Source organism: Rattus rattus, chromosome 11 (genome assembly GCF_011064425.1).
Source record: "Rattus rattus isolate New Zealand chromosome 11, Rrattus_CSIRO_v1, whole genome shotgun sequence".
Taxonomy (NCBI): domain Eukaryota; kingdom Metazoa; phylum Chordata; class Mammalia; order Rodentia; family Muridae; genus Rattus; species Rattus rattus.
In genome coordinates this window covers 12,800,118-12,824,888 of record NC_046164.1, presented here as the reverse complement: position 1 = coordinate 12,824,888, position 24,771 = coordinate 12,800,118, and the positions used below count along the sequence as shown (strand labels likewise).

At 44.5% G+C, this 24,771-nt stretch overlaps 1 protein-coding gene across 1 annotated transcript in view; it reads right to left on the bottom strand.

Moving 5' to 3' along the window:
* Arhgap24 (Rho GTPase activating protein 24) overlaps positions 1–24,771 on the bottom strand; it is a 212,748-nt gene that overhangs the window by 187,662 nt on the left and 315 nt on the right. The gene's annotated exons all lie outside the window — the stretch shown is intronic.

Sequence of the window (24,771 nt, the reverse complement as noted above, 5' to 3'; positions counted from 1 at the left end):
AAAATAACAGCCAAATACCAGCAAACGCTAACACAGTGTTTGCACAGCTGCCATTTCCTCTTCACCATTAAGAGAGTTTGAGCACCAACCAGGTCAACATCATTTCAAAGTTCTGACCTTGACCCCATTTAGGTTTTGCTGTGTGCACTGAGAGGCCTTGACCTTCTCTCTCATACTTGTGAGGTGAGACAAGTTCCAGAAACCTTTCTTTTCAAGCCAGTCATTTTTGAAGTTTTCCTAAATTAAATTATATGATCCTCCATTTCTTATTGTTTGTCACGTACATCCACAATTTATAAAAGCACTCATCTTCCATCTAAAAGGTCCCAATATTTGGCTGGTCTTCAAGGCTGGATCACGTATCCTTCCTACTCTCTAGATTTTATGATGGGGAAACCAAGCTTACTATATTTTCTCTGCAACAGGAAAACATACAGTATCAAAGCCACACTGGCGTTCTCTTTGTTAGACCATTCTGCAGACTTCACATATCCTGTAGCTTCTCTGTCATTCGGCAAGGCTTTAACTCCAGTATAGCATGTCTGCATGCCTACTGGACCACAGGATAAAATTCTTTTAAGAGCTCTCAACATCATATGTTCCTAGAAACAGCAAGAATCTGTGTAACTGCTGTCTCAGTGCAGAGATGCAGAGATGCGGCAATGGCCTGGGGTGCCTAACTGCTAAAACACACATCAGTTTCCGTCTTTTACCCGGGCACACCTTTAAATCCAGCCACTTAAGAGCGTAGGGCAAGTAACTGCTTCAGAGAGACCCGCAGAGGGCAGTGTTGATGTGCATTCTGCACTGCCTTCCACATTCTCACAACCCAGCCATCAAAAGAAATGGGGCGTCTCAGTGAGTCCAGTTATCTTAGCAAGGATACCTAGTTTATTATCCCTACTTGTATCTTACAATGCATTACAACACCATTCCTTTAACAGACACCCTCTTCACTTCCCTGAGCACCGTTTACTTAGACTGCTCTATTCTGACGACTGTTTAAAACACTAGAAATGGTTCTGTTTTAAACTAAGCTCCAGCTTTGAATGGTACTCAATCCCGGGCTACTGTAAGGTCATGACATCGCTGGTTGTTTTTCTTTTCTGTTCGCTGTGTCCTCGTGCTTCGCTTTTCTCAGTCCCGGCGCAAAAGGTAGTTGCCAAGATTGCTTCACAGACATTTTATTTTTAAGAAATAAATGTATTCGATCCATTGTCCTTGGAAAAAATTTAGTGGTGTCATGATTTGAAACCAAAGTGAAACGCAAACCTGTGGTAAGAGCTAACAGAATCAAAATGCTCATAGGAGAGGCAGATTTTCTCGTTGCTTCAGGCATTTTGCCGAGAGCAGAACAACAGTTTCTAGAGCCGAGCAGGATGGATTGAAATGAGGAAAAGCCACAGCTATGCCATAACCATTTGGACCCACTGGCCAACAGGCGCAAGCTTGATCCGATCAAACAGAAACAAGGTTGTGAGGACTCTCATCTCTGTGTTCTCAATGAAACGGCCCAACAAGTTGAGTGCTGTCTCAATCCAGGTCACTTCCTCACAGACAACAGCTTCCTTGTTCTACAGGTCAGAGGGAAGTTAGGGCACTAGATGGATTTTTTTTAAAGTTGTATAAGGATGAAGAAAAATAGTCAAAACAAATATCACAAGGAAAAATGCAGCTCTTGGAACTGCACGGCTCAGGAATTGATTAGTGGGTCTACAGGATAGCTGGGTGGCTTGGCAATTGATTGGTGGGTCTACAGGATGGCTGGGTGGCCTGGGAATTGATTGGTGGGTCTACAGATGGCTGGGTGACTTGGGAATTGATTAGTGGAACTATGGATGGCTGGATGACTCAGGAACTGATTAGTGAGTACAGGATGTCTGGATGGCTGAATCTGAAGAGCAGGAGATAAGGCGTGTAGAGCCGCATTACACAGATTAGGGTCTGAGTCACTAAGGAGGTGTTCGAGGCTAGCCCGTCTATTCCTACAAACTGGACACTGGGTTGCTAATCCCCTCATTCACCTACTCGGGCAATAACACAGTGAAAACCCAACAGCACCCATATCACTGCTCCAGCTGCACCCCTTAAACCACCCTGGAAAATCTCCAAGCCTACAGCAAAACAAAACAACCCCACAAAGCTACCCCAGGTTTCGCTTGCATGCCAATGCGTCCTTTCTGTGTGGTTGTCTCTATTTGTCGGCTCATGGATTTTCTAAGGCTCAGTCTCCGAGGGAAGGATCTGCATTTGGGAAAGTCAGTACCAGAGTATGCTTTATCACCAAAGGGTGATGCTTTATTCACGGTCCGTGGTTTCCATATTAGGTAGCATGCTAACAGGCACCAAATAAATGGTTAAGTTTTTAAGCCTCTCCCCTTTTCTCCTTCTACTGGAAACTGAGATATTTTAATCGATCAAGGGGATGGGGGATGGGATAGGGGGGTTTGCAGAGAGGAAACCCAGAAGGGGGATAACATTTGGAAGGTACATAAATAAAACAACCAATATAAATGAATTATCTAAATCAAAAGCCCAGAGAGGTATGCATGCAAAAATGTATTTCGAATGAAGTGATCATTAGGTGACAGAGGGTTTAAAGTGATAGGGAGAATCCTGGACTACTGTCACTAGGGTTCAACCCGTGCATACCTCTCGTCCTACAGGTTATTCTGACATTCCGTTTGTCAAGTGTGCCAACGGCACAAACAACCGTGGGGGTTGCCTTTAACAACATGGGGCAGGGAGCTGCGAGAACAGCCACTCAGTTATCACTTCAGCTTCAAAGGGCTCATTTTCTCCCAATATTAGAGGTGCCACTCAGCAACCAAGAAGCTAACTATATAGTATTCTCACCGGATTTGGGTTCTGGGAGTGCCGCTTTTATTACTTATGCGACTCATCTCTTGTCGGTTTCGTGCACAGGCAAGGCAAGGATGTGACTGAGATTAAAACCAGAATTCTAAAAAATTCATATATTCAGGGGTCATGAGAATTGAAGCCAAACAAATATCTTTTCTAAGTCACATAAGCTAGCGCCTCTGCTCTCTGGGATCGAGGCATGATATCAAATACGTTTAGACATCTCGCTAGCAGAGGTGTGTTCTGGTACTATGTAGTATTTGCCAGCCTGGGTGGCGGCGCATTGCAATTACATTGTCTGCCTTTTGTTTCTGACTGTTCCTTGATTAATATAAATTTCGAAACCATTTATGATTGCTTAGGGACCTCTCGCTTTGACTGATGTGCAGAGTCCCCGAACACGCACCGAATCTTTGCATAACCAGCAGCTGCTCGTGACTATGGTCTCAGGCACCATCCAAGCCATGGGGTTTCCAACACTTTATTAATTTAGGTGTCCCGTGAAGAATTCCATAGACTCTTTGGCCTCAATATCTATATTTTAACAAGCTTAAGAAATGCGTGAAAAGCCACAAGGTGGCTGTTTATTCATAAGCGATGGGCAAAAGAGCAAAGACACTTAACAACACTAAAACACTATTTCTGCCCTCCAAGCAATGCGTGAGACGGTTTACAGTAATTCCACCCCAGGGGTACTGGTCTCCTCCTGAGCTCAGAGCAAAGCAGGCTTGTATCTGGTTAGTACAGAGATCAAGAAACGTGTATCCAGCAAGCAGCATGGATAGGGCTTGAAACAACTCATTATAAAGGTGGCTTGGCCAGACCACTCCAGGATCACACAGAGCGGGGCTGAACCTGGCCTCAGAGTCACAGCTCTGTTCATTCTTATTCCACCTCAGCACCCACTGCTACAAATCGAACCTAACCAAGAATCTACCCACGTGGCGCTACTGTGAAGTCTTGCCTACTACCTCGTTGCCTCTGGTAGAATTTAAGAAATTAATTCAGTTTGCATGTGTATCTGTGCTCATGTCACTAAAGTCAAGGGCCCACTGTATGCGAAGATGTTATGTTTTATTCTCTTTGCTCACATGTACAGCAATTAATCACTTGCTTAGTTAACTCAGGTTCCGGGTTCCACTCTGCCACTGAGCTGAATCAATCTTGTGTTTGGGTGGATGGACAGGCCAAAAGAATCAGTATGTCTCATCCCGATTTCCACCCTTCTACTCTCTCGTTCTCCCCCAATGTCCAGGATAACACAGGGACATCGTCAATACCTCAGCTCAACAAGCATTTATCTCCCCCAGTAGAAAGCACACGCTTGGGCAGCTCCCAGCATCTGAGAGTTGAGGACAGCGCCTCGCTCTCCACCCCGATAACCAAGTCCTGCCAAATATCAGCAGATGGTGTCTCCCTCACAGATGCCTAGAGTCACATGGTAATCAAGCAAATGTTCTGGCTGTTTTGGGGCAGATCTATTCCAGCCACTGACTTCTTCGCTTCCTCCTCCACCTTGGCAAACAGGGACACAGGCCTCTCGGTCACTGTCACGTTTTCCCATAACCCTTCACTGGCCATAGGTTTGTACAGAGCAGAATTTTCTTTTGCGTTCGGTTTTGGTGTTTAGCTTCATCGTTAGATGACGGAAAGGAGCTAGAGTTTTGTAAAAATGATGCACCGAAATATCAGTAGACAGAGAAGCAAATTGTGTTTCTCTCTCGCTGACTGGCCAGATTCCCATAGTTCCTCTCTAAGGGAAAAAAATGGCCACATCCAAGTAGATTCACTGTTTACTGTTCTTGCTCATTTCCAAACTGCACACATCCATGTGCATGGAACCATACCCTCAAGGCACTGTCCTAAGACAGCAAATGCGAGCCTACTGATGATGACCCTAACCACAGGCTTTCAGATGTCTTTTCACATGAAATAAAGGCCTGGCCCCGGAGGTGATACAATGGAGAGCATCTACAGCACGCAAGGCCCAGAGTTTGATATCCCCACTCGAGCCACAGAGTCAGTCAGTCAGTCAGTCAGACAGAAGACAGACAGATGCATGGACATTGTGAGGGTGATGGCTATTTTTGTTTTATTTTCTCGAGTCAGGGTCCTATGCATTCTGAGCTGGCCTCAAACACAGTACATGGAATAGATTGCCCTGAGCTCCATGTTCTCTTACTTCCTGACAAGCTTTGGGGTTCTAGGTGTGTGCGCCATCACCCTTACTGGCTGGATGAAGGCTGTTTCTGTCTTCTGTCCTCTGTCTTTACTTACAAGTCAGTAAGACCCCAATGAAGACTTTTCTCTCAGCCCCAGCCTTCCCTAACAAAAGCAACACCAGAGACTATATCTAGTGACCATAACTGCCAAACCATCACGGGTGGGTCTGAGCCAATAGTTTTCTGTTTTCTTTTTTTCCTTTTCTTATCTTTTCTCTCCCCTCCTCCCCCTGGGCTAAGCAGGAGACACACATCTCTCTAGTGCTGAAGGGAGAAAAGCCTTCTAGTACTTATCTGGTTTCTGGAGTTGTTCCTGACTTTGCCACCCCACCTCAGCCACCGGGCTCTGCCACCCTGCCTTTGCAACTTTATGTCTGGCAACCTAGAGCAAGCTGATGTATCCTAAATATTTGTTTTCCTTGAGGAGAGGGCATGTTAAGAAAATCAGTCAGCTGGGTGTGCCATGATCTCCAAATTTACCTTTGACCTCGGGGCGCTTATTAGCATCAAATGTCAAACTCTGGTGTTCAAAGCAAGAGACTGAGCATCCACCGTGCTGCTAAAGTAGATGGCAGACGGTCAAGAAGAGAATCACTGAAAGTGAAAGAACCGGGCTCTTTAAAGAGTCACGCCTGGTCCCGTGCTACCTTGAGGTGAGGGGAGGAAACCTCCATAAAGACCCGTTCCCCATCTGTGAGCTGTTTGGGCTCATGCACCACAATGAGTGAATGAACCCAACACTTGTCAGTGCACCTCGTCTTATACATAAAAAAAAAAGATACTGTAGCATGATTGATTATGTTACATAAACAGTCACCAATCCCCTATTGCATTATGACACATAGACAGAATCCTTAGAATGAGAAAAATTATACAGACAAGGGTAGATGCTTCGGGCATAGGCAAAGTGGCCTAACGGTCAGTACAACATTTGCTTTTGGGGATGGAGGAGGGATCCTAATGGTGGTTAGGGCTGTGCTCATCTCTGAAAATACTAAAAATCTCTTAATGTCGTACCTCAAGTGGGCATTATACTCACAGTACACAACTCAATAATGTTGACAAAACACAAAACCAAAACATTTGCTGGTATGAGTAGGAAAGTGGAAGTTAATTCATGACCAGTTTTAACCTTTCTGAGATCTATAAGGTAATATACAGCTTTGTGAGCAAACTGCACTTTGTCAAAAGACGCTAATTTAGACAGATTTGAGTAGATATTAAGAAACCCAAGCCACTCCAGCGATGTTTTTTCAACGGCAGGGGAGGAACGTGAAGTGGGTTCAGTATCTTGCTCTTGGATAACCAGTCTCCACACTCTCTCTATATTCCTTTAATTTTGCTGGCTGTGGTAGAAGGGAGGCTGCAGCTGTGCAGCCCGCCATGTTGGGAGTAGAGTGCTGACACCATGAGACTCCTGGTGCTCCCTCTTATTTCCCGTGTGCTCTGGGATCATCGACCCAGCATCACACCGTTTACTTCTGTAACTTAACTCCCACCACCCCCAGCAGTTTTTTTTTTTCACATGATAAAGTTAGCTAATTCAGTGGGTCTCAATCTTCCTTATGGTGTGATCCTTTAGTCCAGTACCTCATGTTGCAGTGACCCCCCAACTATAAAACTATTTTTGTGCTACTCCACAACTACAATTTTGCTGCTGTCATGAAGGATAAACACATGTATTTCCCAATGGTGTTAGACGACCCCTGTGAAGGGATCATTCAACCCCAAAGGGGTCTAGACCCACAGTTTGAAAACCGCTTTGAGGATTTCCCAAAGTTCACGAAACCAGTGAGCAAGCAACATGGGGTCTGAATCCGAACTATTATGACTTAAGTTGGCCTGTTTACTGAAAAGGAATTAAGTTAAAGGAGTTTGGGGGGTGTATTCTGTCCAGAAAACATGCCTAACACAGCTCTTCCTCTTCCCCTGAGCAATAGTGAACAAAACTAACGTCTGCAGAAACAAGGAATGTATCGTACTGACTCCATTTTCATGGATTTTCTAAAAGTTTTGGTTTTAAATTCAAGTTTAAACTGCCTTTGTCGAACGTTACCCATATAGGAACACAGGAATGGAAAACAATAGTAGCTAATCATCCAAGCACTCAGGAACATGATCTTTTAGTGAATTTAAATCTACAATTTGGGAAATAAAAAAGAAGCAGTAACTGTATTTGTTGGTCATCTTCCCTGGGGTTCTTGAAAGACAAGAGATCTTAGCTGTTCCAGGTTGCAGATGTCCTTATGGGAGAACGCATTCATCCTTCAAATCATTTTAGCCACATCTAGAACTACAGACATCTGTCCATGCTGAGGGCTTTGTCCTCTACAATCTGTGCTCTGTATTTGTGTTCTAGATTAATGCATGGGGCAGTTGTCTAAAATGCCAAGAGGCTATTTCACTGTTCTTTAATTAAACAATGAGCATCAAATTTGGAACCTATTTCAAGCAAGTTGCCCTTCCAAAAGTAGACAGTCTAGCTCACATCACAGGAGACATGTTTAAACCCTGATCGGATGTGCAGAAAACAATCCCACACTCCTACTAGACTTTCGTCTTTTGCAGCTAAAGATAAAACTTTATTTTATCAGGTAACTCTTAGAAAGTACTCCCCAATATTTATTTGGCCAAGGACTCCTTGAAATCTGTTTTGCCCGAAGGGTAGGCGGCTCTGTCCCTTGCTTCGGTGACATATCGTGTTTCTGGAGCCTCAGCTCAACTTGACACACAGGTTATCCACACAGCCATCATTCTCTTATGTATGGGAAGCCAAGCTGTGCGTGCAAGCCATTCTTCTTTCCTTCATCACGAGCCCTCTCCGCTGACCCTTCCAGTATAATTTCTTTGCACTGCTAGCAGATACCAAGAGTCTGCCCTCTTCCCTGTTCTCAGAAAAAGGAACTTGGAGATGAGGGAAAATTTGTATATGCTACGGCAATCAGAGTCCATATAAGGCGTAGGACCCACATGGCTGCTGTATTAACATCTCCTTGCATCTCCAAGTAATTTCCCTTGATGGGAAGTAACATTTTTAGCTGTGTAGCATCCCGAGCTACGCTGTACCTGGTCCTAGCTTGTAACTGAATCACTGGTCACCGCACAGAGCACAGAGCTAGACCTGCTACGTGCTACGTACGGCTCAGCAGCAGCACTCATGATGCCCTGGAGGCTTGGTGGCCTGGACAAAGAATGCAGTGCCGCTGGCAGCAGCCGTTAAGTGCAGAAGGAGCCATTCATTTTATAGGAGGCCCCAAGTCAATGCGCTAGGAGCCAACGGGTAGCCGACGAACCAAGCAGGGCAGGAGGACTTAACGCTGGATACTAGACCTTCCTGAGTGAGGAGAGGAGTCCTATGTTCCATCACATAACAAAGGAAGTAAATGGAGTCTGACGAAAGAAATTCGTATTTTAACACCGGGATACCAATCATCTCATTTCTTTTCATCGAGTGGTTTCACACCCACTGACTCTTCACACATCGACAGAGGGAAAAGGATAGGAAAGACAAAATGAGTCACACTCATCACGGGGTGGGGTGGGAGGTAGGGCTCAGGGCGTCAGAAACAACTAGCGCTGCTTTCTGGGAGGTCAGTTGAGGAGAGAGACGCAGAGGTGGAGGGAGGCTCCGGGACTCATTTATAGAGACAGCCTTCCTCATTTGGGTGACATCGAGTCACACACACACATCACCTAACCTGCAATGCTGCCTTGCCCAGGGAGAGCGCCACCTTTCCTACCTGCTCATCCTAATAGTGTCAGACACCCCCAACATGAGAGTTACCAGTTTATCAAAATGTCTGGGGAGAGACTGTCCTTCCAGATGTTCATTCAGATGTTAAGCATTGGTCCTGTAAGGAAAGGGACTTGGCTTATATGGTCTGTTTTACAGACCTTTATTTGTGAGAAAGACCTCACCATGTTCCTGCAGTCTTCTGCATTGCCTTCCTAATCACAGGCAGCAGCACCATGCCCAGTTCTGTGTATCCCCGATTCTAACTATATGGTTAGCGAAAGAACTCAAATGTAGGGTCAAAATGAATTACCAAGTTACTGGAGTACTCAGGGCTTCTGGTTACCTACCATTCCCTAGTTTCTTGGTTATTTTCCATTCCCACATGTCATTCTGTCTCCGTCTTTTCCTTCCTAAGTACATGTCCTTAGGTAGTTTACTGTGCCAGAAACGCAATGGTGAGCAAATCTTCTTCCCAGTTCCTCTGGATCTTAGCATTCGTGTTGACAGAGACAAACGACAAAGGCTATAGGCTTTCAAAGTAGATGGAGACACCGGGAGCCTTGGTTAATCACTGGGCCATCTCTCCAGGCCTTGTCTGTGCTTCTTTAGGCCTGGAAAGATGGCTCGGCGATTAACCATACTCACTGCTCTTGTAGAGGACTGGGGATTGGTTTCTAGCGCCCGTATTGACTATCTTACAGCCAGCTGTAGTTTCAGCTCCAGGGGACCCAATGACCTTTTCTGGCCTCTACAAGCACCTTTCTATACAAGCACAAACACGGACATAGACATACGGAGAGATACACAGACCCATAGATACAGACACACAGAGAGGAAGAAGGAGAGGGAGGGAGGGAGGGAGGGAGGGAGGGAGGGAGGGAGAGAGAGAGAGAGAGAGAGAGAGAAGAGGCACAGACACACAGACAAATACAGATATACAAACACATGCACAGATAATCACACACAGTGTAAAACACAAACACACAGACATGCACACACAGACAGATACACAGCACAGACACACAGACACAGACACAGACAAAGATACAGACACAGACACAGGCACAGACACACACACACACACACACAGAGTCACAGACATATAGACATGCCTACACACACAGACACGTATGCACACACAGATACATACATGCACACAGACACAGATACACACATAGACACAGATACACAGATACATACATGCACACAGATACATACATGCACACAGACAGACAACTTACATAACATAAATGATAAAACAAATCAGAGGTACCATTGCGGTCGGTCAGAGAGATGAGCTCCAGCTGGCCTTCTCCTCCTAGATGGGAAGCAGCCAGTCTAAAGCAAGGAGAGGGATACGCAAAGGCTCCAGACACGAGGAGAGCACCGCTATCTTAGAAACTGAGAGCTGTGGCCATAGACGTGAGAGCCAGGGAGAAGAGTGAAATACAGCAGAGATAGCTTATACGGGGGCTTCCTAACCGGACATTTAAAAAGTTAGTTTTATTTGTATAGGCATTCTGCCTACACATATGTCTGTGAAACACACAGGTGCTGGTGCTCATGGGGGCCAGCAGAGAGCATCAGGTCCCCTGGAACCGGAGTCACAGAAGGTTGTGAGACATCACATGGGAATCTAATCTGGGTCCTCTTTGAGAGCAGTTAAGTCCTCTTAACTGCAAAGTCATCCCTCCTGCCTGTTTGTTTGCAGATGAGGATCCTATCTGAATATGAAATCTTACTTTGCATATGAGAACTCTCTGCTTTCCGTACAAACCTAAGGGAATATATAAACAACTCCCTACTGAGAGTGTTTGTACTCACGTCTGTGCTTCCAGCTCCACAGAGGCTGGGGCAGGTGCATCTGGAACTCAAGGCCAGATTTCCTAGTGAGGTCACATCTAGAAGAGGCCACTCTGGTGATAGTGGATAGAAGCATGGGTAGAAAACTTCAGTTGTTTGGGAGAACACTGGATTTAAAGGCACTCCTGTCATAACACAGAGAGAAGCTAGACAAGTGGATGGAAACTCATGGGAATAATGCAGAAGGATCCTCACCCTTTGAGTGACACTGACTTGCAGGCATCCGCAAACACTGTGCCATCTGATAATTCCTAGTGGTAACATTCCCCAACGTCAGACATAAACAAGCAGAAGAAGGTGCGGTGTCCTGGAGCCAATGGAAGTGAAGGCTATGGACTGAGAAACAGGGAGTTGTCAGCTCTGCCAAGCCATGGCCACGGGCGGATCTTACCAGAACCCCAAACGGTAACTTCACCCAGAAACACTCGCTCGTACCAACGACATAGGTAAGAAAGAGTCTTCTTGGGGAACTGAAATGGATTGAAGCACGGGCATGAGCTGCAAAAGGGGTAACGAATGCTTGTGCAAGGAGAGAGAACTAAGCTGATGGTTACTGAGAGAAGGGAGGTGAAGAGTCAGTGGCCCAGCATTAATTAGACAGATTACCAAACGCACGTTGCTTTAAACATTAAGATGCATGAGATTAATTTGCTTTTCTTTTTATTTATTAACCCTTTTATTCATTTGCATTTCAAATGTCCCCATTCCCAGTTTCTCCTTCATAATCCCCCATCCCATTCCCCTTCCCCTTTGCCTCTATGAGGGTGCTCACCCACTCACTTACCCAACCACTCCTGCCTCATCGCTCTAGCATCGCCTTACCCTGGGGCATTGAACCTTCAGAGAACCTCTCCTCCTACTGATGCCTCTGACAAGGCCATCCTCTGCTATACATGGGGCTGTAGCCATGGGTCCCTCCGTGTTTACTCTTTGGTTGGTGGCCTGGGAGTCCTGGGTGGTCTGGTTGGTTGATATTGTTCTTTCTATGGGGTTGCAACTAATTTGCGTTTCAATATAATTGCTTATGGGAATAATGAAGCATAGAGGTCAAGGCTACATAAATATAAGACATGCGTAGAGCACAGTTCTGGAAAGATAAGAATAAATGGATTTCAGAAAGAAAGAAGAGCGGGCAAGGCAGGGAGACAGGGCAGATTCTCAGCTGGAATAGAGGAGAAGGGGGATCGTATGGGAAATGCAAGTAGCTTTGCCTATACAGTACTGAAGTTGAGGGATATGCATGAAATTTAGTAGGTTCGTGCAATTATGTGGGAGCCACAAACAAAACACTCAATAAGTAAACTATTGAAATAATAATTGATTTGCCTCCGTGAAATGAGGCATTTATCTTTCAATCACAAAAGCCCATTATGATAAATCACAGCCAACAGATCAGCCCCAAACAGCCTCTAAGCACGACCTAGTCATTATCTCTCTGTGACTCCCGTAAGCAAGTGACACATCAGGAATAATGACTCACGAGGAAGACGGCGGGATTGGCACCTACGAAATGAGCCCCACACCAGGACATGCCCTTCACAAATTGTTTTCCAGACGCCTTAATTGCCTGTGTTGATCCTCTGACAAGTCAGACAAGAAGGCTTGGATCACCCGGTAAGATGGAGGGAAGCTCTTCTGCCCTTTGATTGTTGCTGACTAAACCCAGCACAGAGGCGTTTAATGCACTGGGTGCCACTCGAAAGAGGGATTTGTTCCCAAACGAAATCAGTCCTGTCTAAACAGAAGGAAAAGACTAAAACAGCAGGAAAACTAACGGTTGGTTGTCTGTTCTATTTCTTGTAGGCAGAATGTTAAAAATAAAATGAAAAAAAAATTATGAATAAAACTTGAAAAATATTTAAACCTGAGGTCATTTTTCAGGAAAGAAAAAGTATGTATCTAAGACAGGTATTTTTCCTGTAGACCGATCCATGGCACATCCTACTGGCACGGTCTTTATGGTGTTGGGGGAGGCAGGTGGGTTCTAAGCCACAGCACAAAGCACGCATGTCTAAGGACTGGGCTCAGTAGGCGAAGAACCTCTAGAAGGGCACTCGGGCCCTATCTCCCCCTGACAGCATAGGCTGAGTATTCTAGTCTGGGTTGAGGTGTGTTTCCTGCGAATAAACAATGGAGTACTTCAGGTTTAAAGACCTTCTGGCTTCCTAAATTTGAAAGTAAGGTCTTTGAAGAGGTCATTAAGTTAAATGTGTCAGTGTGGGTTGATGTTAATCCAGTGTTCTTGCGTCCTCATAAGAAATCAGGACACCAAAAGGCACAGAAACAAGATCCCGTGAAGACACAGTGCTACAGAGATGGTGGCTGTCCAATCCAAGGACAGATACTGAGGAAGGAACCAACCCAAGGACAAATACCGCAGAAGACACCAATCCAAGGACAGATACTAAGAAGGGACCAATCAAAGGACAGATACTGAGAAGGGGCCAATCCAAGGACAGATACTGGCACAAGTGACCAATCCAAGGATAGATACTGAAGAAGGGACCAATCCAAAGGCAGATACTGCTGAAGGGACCAATCCTACCATAGATACCAAGAAAGGACCAATCCGAGGGCAGATACCGAGAAGGGACAGCCCTGGCACCTCCTTGATATTGTGTGTCTGCCTCCAGAATTCCAAGAAAATACAGTTCTCTTGTTTAGAACGTACATGAATTGTCTGAAAGCTTTAGGAAGGTAATGAATGTCCCGTGTACTCTTCACCACTCCCCACCCCCACCCCAGCTCTTCCTCGTCATAGATACACACCAGGCTGTTCTACAACCTGTGCTGACCAAGGGGGCAGATCCCGAGAAACGCTTCTCGTGCTTTGTGGCGCGCGCGTATCATTTCCGGCCTTCTTCTGTTTGCCAGGATTTTCTCTGCCCGGAATTCTTGACATCGTAGCTATCAAGTCAAAATCCAGAACGACTTTTAAATCCCAGCCGCACCCCTGCCGCCCTGGGAAGGCTTTGTTGCTCTTCTGTAATCTAAGTCCCGCCAGATTTAAGGCCCAGTGAAACACTATTTAGTCCCCACACCAGGACTTAGTGCAGGGAGCCACAGGACCTTTCTCCTAAGAGCTCGGTGCTCCTGTTTTCATCTTCCCCAGTCTTTGAGGTACGGGTTCATCACTGATCCTTCTGATGAGACACTCCTCACCCCCTCCTACACTGGCCTCCAGGGAGCCTCGGGAGCCTCCTTAGACAACCAAGTTCCTTCCATATTCTTCCTCTGATAACTCTCTGGTAGGTCAAGCACAATCGGCTTTCCCTACCCACATCTACCTAAAGCAAACATGGGGACGAAGCCACATTATAAAATACAATCGGGGTCCTCACAAGTGTTTGGAGGCTTTCAACTTCAGCTGCCAGTAGTCTTAGCCGTGTGGAGGGATGTCGAGGGGAAGGAGCACACATTGTTGGGTGCATACAACCTCTCAAGACGATAGTGGGCCAGGCTTTTGGCCCTTCGAGAATGGATGCCACGGGCCTTCAAAGATGGCTGGAACCAGTGATTTGCAATGTCCCTGCAGCTATTCTTCCAGACTTCTCAGCAGCTGCTTGCCGCATACCCGTTTCTTCTCAAATATTTATTTCCCGAGAGAGGTATGCCTTCTTTAAATCACTGGCTGCTCTCTCCACCAGCCACCACCTCATTCGAACACGATTCTGTTCCAGCTAAGCCGCTTAGAGATGCTCAGCCCTAGGAGAGAACCGCCCCAGGAACTCCATTCAAATAGCAGCTCTGGTGTTTGTTTGGGTCTTCACTGTGTTCTCGGCCTTGTTCAATTCCTTTTCTATTACTGCATGAAAAGAGGCAGGTGAGCTCAAACAGCCTGAGCCTGCATAATTAAAACCATGCCATAAAGAACAATGAGCAAGGAAAATACAATTATTCTGGCAAATAACTCATTAACAAATAGTGTCTGTCACCGAGGCAATAAATGGCATGGTTGGCTTTTTTTTTTTTTTTTTATCAGCGATGGACTGAGGGATGAGGCCAGGGGGACTAGATTTTAAAGAGAAAAAGAGTACACAGTACGGAAAATTAATGAGTTTCTTGAGTCTCTAGTGTCCTAGGGTGGTGGGGAAAGCATCTATGATCCAATTTAAAAACTCAGACTTGAAAGGTCCTAATTTTGATCAGACCAGTACAGTCAGTACATCATTAAAAAAAAAAAACAGAAACAAAAAACAAAAAACAAAAAAACAAAAAACCAAGGTCACATCTGCTCATTAGAGCGGCAGACATACATTGACTGTGTCCAATGTGATGGCATTCTACTAAGTGTTGGGGACAGCAGGCATCACCTCTCATCTCTATAAGTGCCATGGAGAGGAGAGAATAAAACTTCAGCAAATGTCAATACTGGAGACAGGAGGGAGAAGTTATGGTTTGGGTTGACACTAGTTTTACCACATCTAACTTAATTCCTTCTTGCTGTCCCCATTTTTTTTTTCTCGAACTCACAGCTATTTGGCTTCTGTCGGACCTAGAGAACACATCGCTCTGTGTTCTTGCTGGTGGGAGAAGTCTGCAGCACATGCTGGCCTGTGGGCCCAGGTGGGTGTGAAGCACAGGGAATTCGAGTAGGAACCACTAATTGCCAGCGAGGGAAATGATAGTGACATCATCATGTCAAATAAACCACTGTCTTCGAAGCCTGACATATATTAGCACAAGACCCGAAGGGTACATATATGTGCATGTAATTTTAGCAAGCGTTAACTATGAATAGGCTAGAAGTGTTTCCCATGCTGGTGTTAAAGGAACCTTGGTGGGGTCAGGGGTGGGAAGGGGAAGCTTGATAGCTAGTGGCGATCGGAAGGAACGCCTTAGAAGAGGAGTTTCTTAATTTTATTTGATTTGTCCATAAGAGGCTACACTATTATTTTACGAGAGATACTAAGCACTGTAAGATACTAATGTATGGGGTTGGGGATTTAGCTCAGTGGTAGAGTGCTTGCCTAGGAAGGCGCAAGGCCCTGGGTTCGATCCCCAGCTCCGGAAAAAAAAAAAAAAACAAACCAAAAAAAAAAAAAAAAAAGATACTAATGTATACGTAAAAATGACAGCTTAGAAGAGATTTCCATCTGACTTAACCTTACGGATGCTTCCAGATCAGAATACACATGAATCACTGCCTGAACATTAGTGGACTGAACATAGCATGGGGAAATAGCTTCTAATGGCATCCAGTCAATGGCCATCGCCATGTTAAGTCACACAGAGTTCAGTGCTGGTCGGGAGGTACAGTTAGTTCGGGAGGAGCTGGGTCAAGGCTGAGACAGACTCCTTTCGGCCACTGATATTTTCAGGTTCATCGTGGTAGTTTGATATGTTATTCAGAGATGGCTGTTCTAAATAAAAGTGTTGACGGTCACTCTCCCAACCATGGGCATGGCAGGGGCAATGCTGTGCCTAGACAGGCTGTCTCTGAAGTCTAATCCTAGCTCTGGTGTCGCCAGTGAAGAGCATTTCTATTAGTGTCTTCCACGTGCTTTTTATAGCTCTTGGCTTTTTCTTTCTTTCTTCTTCTTTTTTTTTTCATTTGGCTCAGGGATGAGAAAACTGTGCCCTGTGGGCTACAGTAGGCCTTCTGTCCATATTTCACATTTTTAAGTGTTTAGAAAAGAAACCAAGAGAGAAATAATAGTTCCTTTAAATTAAATTATTTATTTTATTCATTTTTGCTTGGTTGGTTTAAAACAGTGTCTCATAATGTAGCCGAGGCTGGCCTAGAATACAACGTAGAATAGTTAGGCTGGCCTCAAACTAATAGCAATCCTTTTGCAATCAATTTTCTCTCTCCCTTCTTCTCCTTCTTTCCCTCCTTCCCTCTCTCCTCCCCTCCCCTTCTCTCTCATTTCTTTCTCTTCTCTGTGTGACTGTGTATCTGTCTATGTGTTTACACACACACACACACACACACACACACGTTCCTGTGGGAAGAGATTGCATAAGAACATGTCTACACATTCATATGGAGGGCAGAGATCAACTTTCGATATGATTCCTCAGAGGACCTGTCTCCCTGTTTTTTGAAACAGCATTTCTTGCAGGTATGACCTTGCCAAGTAGTCCAGGCTGGCCAGCCAGTGGGCCCCAGGGATCTGTCTTCCCAGAACTGGGGTTCCTGGCAGAGTGCCATGCTTTGCTGTGTATGTAAATGCTGGAGATTCGGGTCTTAGAGCTCACCAGAAAGCACTTTACCAACTGAGGCACCTTCTTGGCTTTCTACTTTGGTTTTCAAGACAAGGTCTCACTGTAGCCCAGACAGGTCTGGATTTCACATGCATCACGAAGTGGTCTCAAACTTAAGGCAATCCTCCTGCCTGAGCTTTCTGAGCATGGGATGCGATACCAGTTCCTGGCATCTACATTGTCTGAGGCTACATTTAAAAGTGGATGAACAAAGCTATATTGGGGCCTGGCCAGCCACACTCAACTTATATCACTACAGCAGAACAGAGCAGTAGGGACAGAGACCCCGTGGTCTGAAAAACCTGTGGTATTAACTCTCTGGTTCTTTCCAGAAAATGTTGACTGATCCTTGATCACACGGTGATGGGAACTGGAGCAGCATGACCACAGTGTAGAAACATACTCCCTGTAGACATGTCTCTGGAGAGGCTACATACACACACAGTTCATAAAAGCTACAATCACCTGCTCGTTCAAATGACGCAAGCAAGAATATCGAGCATGAGAAGGCATCTAAAGCAGTCTTTGTGCAGCGCAAATACCCCCCTCCAAAATCACACTGCAAAGTATTTTATGTAGGAAGAGAACTGGGAAGCAAAACAAAATCCTGCAAACTTGTTCTAAAGAGAAGAATGTAGGGCAGCCTGCATGAAGATTGAAACAATGTATTGACTTCATGTTCTGAGCACTTGCGAACATTCAGCTTTTACACTGCAAGAAACAACTCCTACTCCTGCTCTCTAGACGGTCTGCACATTCCCGGAAGACTGCTGTGCTGCCTACAGAACTCAGCAGACAGATGGTCACTGCCGCTGCTCAGTCAGTGACAAATGCAACCGAGTGGATTTTAATATAGTTCTAAGCTGAAAGGGGAGGGGCGAGTTGAAGACACAGCCCCTATTGTCCAAGCAGATGCCTCTGCAGCATACTGAAATCAAGACAATGACCGCATCTTACATTAAACCACTTACTGAGAGTTTCCCTGGAGCACTAGAGAGATTGCTCCGAGGTTAAGAACATACCCTGCTCTTGCCGAACCAAGTTCAGTTCTCAGCATTTATCCCGCAGCTCACAACTGCTTGCTTGTAACTGCCGTTCCAGAGGATCCAATGCCCTCTCTGTTTTCTGCAGACACTGAAGTCATGCACGCACACACACATAAAGGCACACAATTAAAATAAAACCAAAAGTATCCCCATATTTACATGTAAAATATACAACAAATGCTGACTTGCTTTTTAAATTTTATTCTATCTTTAATTATGCATATGTGTGTGTCTGTGTATGAGCATGTGCAGGTACATGTAGGGTACCCACGAAGGCAGAGGCATTGCATTCCCCTGGTGTTTGAGTTACTGGTGGTTGTGAGCCACGGAAAATGAGTGCTGGGAACCAAACTTGGTCCTTGGAGGAACAGCCAAGCCTCTTAATCACCAAGCCATCATCCTCCCAGCCTATGACTTCCCTTTTGAAATGATAGGATGTTAATATACCAAATGATATCACGTGTTCAACCCAGGAGTCACAAACACAGACATCACTGGTAAACTTCCATTGGCGATATTGCGTAATTACCTTCCTAAACCAGAACATTAGCCAAGCATTTTCTCTCCCAGAGACACCCATGAACATCTGTCAGAAGTATTTGTTCCTCGGTTGGCTTGTAACATAGCACAGCTGTACTGACTGTCTGAGCAGATACGAACCGGTGAAGAAAAATGTTTCCAGACTCCAGACCTATGAAATGTTCTACCGAGAAAACGTCGTCTTGTACATGTGTGACATACAGCCAAGGAGATTCACATTGTGGGAGGGGGAGGAGACCAATCAATCCAGGGAGCTCAGGTCTGATTGACAGCACTTCTCACACTAGCCTGTTTCACAAGAAACAGTGGAAAACTGATCGTGTTTAGGTGAGCATGGTACAGGACGGGACAGGAAGTGGAGGGAAGTAAACATCTAAACACAGAAACAGCAATTGAAAGACCGAGATTATAGTGATTAACAAAGTCTTTGGGGCTGGATTTAAACCATGTGCATGACTGAAGGGTATGTTTACAGAGTCAAAAGTCTGCATAATTAGACACATATTTAGTTAAAAAAGAAAGGAAAAGAAAGAACGAGGGGGCTGTAGTGCATTCTATTTTCTGAATACCGATGCCTGCTAGCTTTTCACTTAGCTCCTATGAAATCTGAGAAAGTAGTTAGGACTAATATATATTGTTATCATAAGTTTGAAGGCCTCACATGCTCGAGAGAGGGTATTGGAAATAATTAGCATGGCTGCGATGAAAGGTGAGGTAAATGGTAAGTTGTTCTCTTCCCGAAGGATTTTAACTGAACCTCACCTCAGATGGATCACACTGGCCTTTCTGTTTCTGGAACAATTTCTTTATTCCTCCTCCCGTTTTCTCCTGTGTCCACATCTTCTTTTCTCTCTTTGGACAAGGACCAGGTAAGACAGCCTCTGGGAACTGATCCTCGATGGGGAGGTGAGAGTCTGGGAGGCTGGCAATCGCCTTTGGGATCCGTAATGGATCTGTGCTTGGCTGGGAAACTGACTCCCAGCATGGTCTCATATCATACATGTTTCTTGATGGCTAGATAATGGGCATACGTTTTACCAAGTGTCTACAGGGTGTGTGGAAAGAGTCTGAGAGCAGTTCCCTCATAGTGTGTTGTCTAAGGAAGAGCCCTGGGCTTTGGGGGTCTCACAGGACATTAACATGGTGACATTCCTAACAGGTAAGACCACGCCTGGCAAGTGTGTTTTAATTCCACGTCATCCTGACACTGTGCTGTGACCTCAGAGATGCTTGCATTAGGTTTGTAACTGGGAAACTTAGTGTTCATTTTCACGATGCATTTAAATGTGTAAATAGTTTCAAGTAGATTAAAATGCCTACTCTCACCTCACCTTTCCTTCTGAGCTGAGGAAAGATCCCTGTTTATCTATTTCAGATCAAAACAAGTAACTCCACATACATGGCTTCTGGAAAATATGGTCCAGATTCTAATAAACTCATAATATAAACGCTGGCTCACTTTAAACTCTCCTAGTTACCTTTATACACGTTTATATACGTTTATACACGTTTATTTTGGTCTCTCGAAACTGTGCCTGAGAATGAGCAGCATACCATTCACACGCATAGACAGACAAACTCGCACACGGACAGACAGAAGAATGCCTGGGCATATTTATAAACTCTGATTGATGGAGTTAGTGTCAGCGTGTCGCCCTTGAGAGTCACCTTTCTGGGCACCAATTTCTTCATGTATGTAACAGAGGTAATCATCCATCAAGGATGCATCCATCAAGGACTTATAGGGATTAAACAAAATGATTACTGCAAAAGAGTCTGGAATGTTCTCTAGCTCGTCAGGAAATTACCTCGCCTGGATGTATCTTTTTCTATAATCCAGGAAGCATTGATCTTAGGAAATAAAATCCAGATCCTCTGTTTGAACAACCAGGAGGGGCCTTCCACCTTCAGAACTCCGCAGGCTGAGAGAAGACCTCAGTTCCAGTGGCAGGAAGCAGCTCTGTCTATCCCAGCCTGTACTCCCATTTCCTCCCAAGTCAGCCATCTCCAGAGAGCACTCCCAGCCAGAATCTGAAGATTACTCTCCATCACGATCTTTCCCAGAAACTTGCTTTAAGTGTATAGGTTGAAATATATTAAAATATCTATCTTCCACATTATCCTGGAGTTGCCTTGAAGGCCTCAGGCTTGAAGAAAACGGGGCTGCTAAACCTCCAGATTCTAAGTTGAAAAGACCAGTGGTTCTGGATGGAGCTGCGTGCCGTCTGAGCTTATGAACAGAATCAAGTTCGAGACCTGACCCTGGCTGACCACGGATACTGTACGGAGCCACATACCTTCCAAGCTCACTGACAGAAAGCAAGTTAGAGTTGGAGCCCTGCAACAGTTGTGACAAGGCAAGACTAGGGAACTGTGCATGCTTCCTGCCGAGTGGCTTATCTATAAGCACAAACTGTTGAGGGATAGGCAAAACTGGCCGCTATGTATAGAAAGTCAGGAAGGCTGGGATGGAGCGGTGGCTCAGTGCTAAGGAACACTTGCTACTCTTGCAAAGGACCCAACTTTGGTTCCCAGCACTCACATGGCAGCTTACAACCATTCTTAATCTAGTTCCAGGAGATCTAGCATTGTCTGGCCCCCAAGAGCACCAGGCATACACATGTCACACGTACATAGATGCAGACAAAGCACTCATCACAGAAAATAAATATAACCATTTCTTAGGAAGTTAGGAAGGCACAAGGGCACAGCTTATAAATTGTTAAATCTTCCTACTCCTCCCAACTTGAGGCCTCCAGATGAAATCTGAAGCTGGCACTGGCTTTGCTGGTTTTGCAGCTGGTGACCCACCAAGAAAGGCAAGGCCTGGAGAACAGGACAACAGCCTGCGTTCCCCTCCCTTTGCAGACTTGGAACATGAATGTGCTGGTTGCTAAATACTCACAAAGAAAGCAACTGGACAATAAGTCCTCTTGTATTCCATCCAAAAGGACCATGTCCACAATGGGTGTAGCCTATCATGTGACTGCATTGCCAATCCCAGAGACATGGAATCCACCCACATGGTGGTATCAGAATTTGGAGAGGAGCACAAAAGCCAGGCTATGTGAAGTGTTGTATTCCGGCAACAGCACCCGTGTACCAGGATCCTGCATCCAGAGACCAAGGCAGAGGAGTAAAAAAAATCATACTGGGATTCCCTTCCACTTTAACCACCAGAGTCACAGAACCAGAACCGAGACCTCACAGAGCAGCAACAGTGCAACATTGTTGCATTCAAGGCGCAGTCTACCAGCATCACAGCTGGCACAGCTGGATGAGGCTGTTGCAAGCGCCCAGAGGCAGGCTTCCGGGCTAGACCGAGAGCAGAGACTTCTTTTCCTCTTTGGCTATCATTAGCCCGAGTCTCTTTTCTCTCTACTCTCCTGAGAAGTTATCTGAGAGAATCAGTGCATCATTACCCTACTCACCATTCTGTTCATTTTGTTAACAAAACAAGGGAAACTCAGCCCAAACACATTTTAAGAAGCAGAGACCAGCTCCATTCTCTTTCCTCAAAGACTGTACAGTAAAAACCTGCCAACATTCCTTTCTCAATCACGTTTCCCAAAAGCTTAGTACTTGGACATGAATGTTCACTCCCGCCTAAAGTTTGGCACATCTGACCATATATTCTTCAAATTTGCCAAATTGGCTGACTTTTTTTTTTCTTTTTTTTTTTAAAGCAAGTGGAGAAAATTGGAAAAATTAAAGTGAGATGTTGTAACTCGTGGCAGTGTTCAAAAAGATAATTCATTTCATGGATAATAAATCTATTAAGAAATTTATACTAATTCATGGTAGATTGTTTTCCCAGCTAGGTTTTGACAAGTTTGAAATCTGTGTAGAGATATGATATGCAGATGAATATAAATTAGTAATATACAAAAATGCCAGTTTCCAAATTCTGATAAAAATTGTTGACTTCTCTTACTTTTTTTTAATTTTAGATATTTCAAATTAATGCAAGAACAAACTAAACCAAAATTCCCTATGTAGGAATACATTATAAAGACATATGTGGCATGTGACGATAAACTTCTCTCATACAATGTGCATGTATGCTCATAGTATTGGAATGAATAGGGAGGCGCTGGCTGGAGGCTCTCAGGAGCTTCACTGGTAATCATCATGATCAATGGGATCGGACGACTACTTAAGGGCCTCATATTCAATCACACATCTTGGGTAGTTGCACTTTGACATTTTGTCCATAAAGATAGGTGTGTTGGGTCTGTATTCATTTTTGTGTAGTGTGTAGGGTGGGTTTCTCAAAGTAACAACTCAGAATATCACAGAGAGAACTGATGTGGAATACAGACTTGTCATTCATATAATATATATATATATACATATATACACACACACATATATACATGAATATATTCATATATTTATGTGAATATATACCTATATATGAAAATTCATTTTTGGTAATATGTATACCATACAAAGTGCCATACATCAACAATCCCTCCTTTCTTTAATTTCTGATTAATCAAAACATTCCATCTTCACCCCTCAATTTCCATATTAAAACACAATTGGAAAAATCTGAGAAAATACTATATTGTCATTCCCATCTGAAAAAAACACACCAAATATCTTGTTGTTTTTAAATAAGCCTAATTTTGCAAAAATCTGTGTTAACTATGTGCAATAGATCTCCATATTCTTATACTGGGTACTAAGGGACTTGACTGGAAATGCCACTCTTCCCCAAGGTGGCAGACAGAAAGCCCACTTACTAAGGTGTGTGACAAAGACACTTGATTCTTTGTTGCCTGGATACTTCGCGCTTCCTTCTCAAAGCACAACTGGTACAATTCTCTCTGCACTCTATAACCATTCAGAATTATAACTCTCCGTTCACAGGGTTCTGTGTATCACCTTGAGGATTTGGACAGCACCCTGTCTCCATGGAGCTGTGAGCTCACTGTAAGGACTAAGAACATATCAGTGAGACTGAATTTCCTGACACCTTTTACAAAAGACAGCTTCAGACTTCTCATCACATAACCTTCAATGTGGCCTAAGTCACAAGCCCTACAGCATGTGCACTGTCTGTAAAGCATGTCCCCGGTCATAGCATATTGGAAAGAGCATCTAACACAGGCTCAAGCACACCATCCTACATCAGAGACTTCTTGATAAGCTGAGATCTACGGATAGCCGGTAGACTGACTGGGTAGGTAGACTCCCAGCTTTATTCCTGGAGATAAAAAGCCAAAGCCATCCACTTAGTACTATGGTGGTTTAAAAACCAACAGGCCCTGATGTGAGAGAATAAACAGGGAAAGAAATTTCCTCTACGGATACTTCAAAGCCTCTGCAACATCTGGAATCAGGCTCCATAAGGGATACTCCTCTGAGAAGTAAGAACAAAAGGACTTTAATAGGGCAAGCAGGAGTCAGGTTTCTTACAATGTGTTCTCCCTGGGGGAAAACAAATAATACAACGCATCTGACTAACCTTTCTGCACTTGAGCTGCATTAATTAACATTTAGTCATGGATTCCATCTCAAGCCTGATGAACTCAGGGCTGCAGCTGTTTCCACTGAGGGGGGAAAAATATGCTCTCACACTTTAGATTCCCAGACCATTATAAATCTGGGAAATCATGTTTGATTGGCTGCTTTTACACCAGCATTATGGGTACAAATTACACATTACACACACACAGATCAATACACACCCACCCTACGCTGCATTGAAATCAGCACCAACATCACATCAGCCGGATTGTCCAACTCCATAAAAACAACAACAACAACAACAACAACAACAACAACAACAACAACAACAACAACCACTGCATCTGCATTCTCAACCCTTTTTTATCAAGTATAAGGAGATGCTGAAGAAGTGATCAGTGATGTAGACCGCGGCCTTGGAAGAGCAATCCCGGGGCTATCCTAAGAATTAAATGCGGCTCAAATACACTAATGTGGACGGGAGCTGATAACTAAAGACCATGAAGAGATGTTGCAGATACTAAGCATGGATACCCTGGTAGACACATCCTCAGTTCCACAGGCCAAACATGTGCAAGCCGCTGTTGGGGAGCACTGTGAAGACACAGCTGTAACAATGCTTGCTGGGCCATTGAGGGTTTTTTTTTTTTTTAATAGAAAAGGTTTATTCAAAAAGAAAGTTTTGCAAGGGAATTTATCAGATAATCCTCTGGCAACACATTCGACCAGTAACATTGTGTCAAGTTTCCATCACAGGATCCCTGTAAAATAAGACTCCCTTTGCACAGCACGCTACAATACAGTTTGATCAATTCTGGTC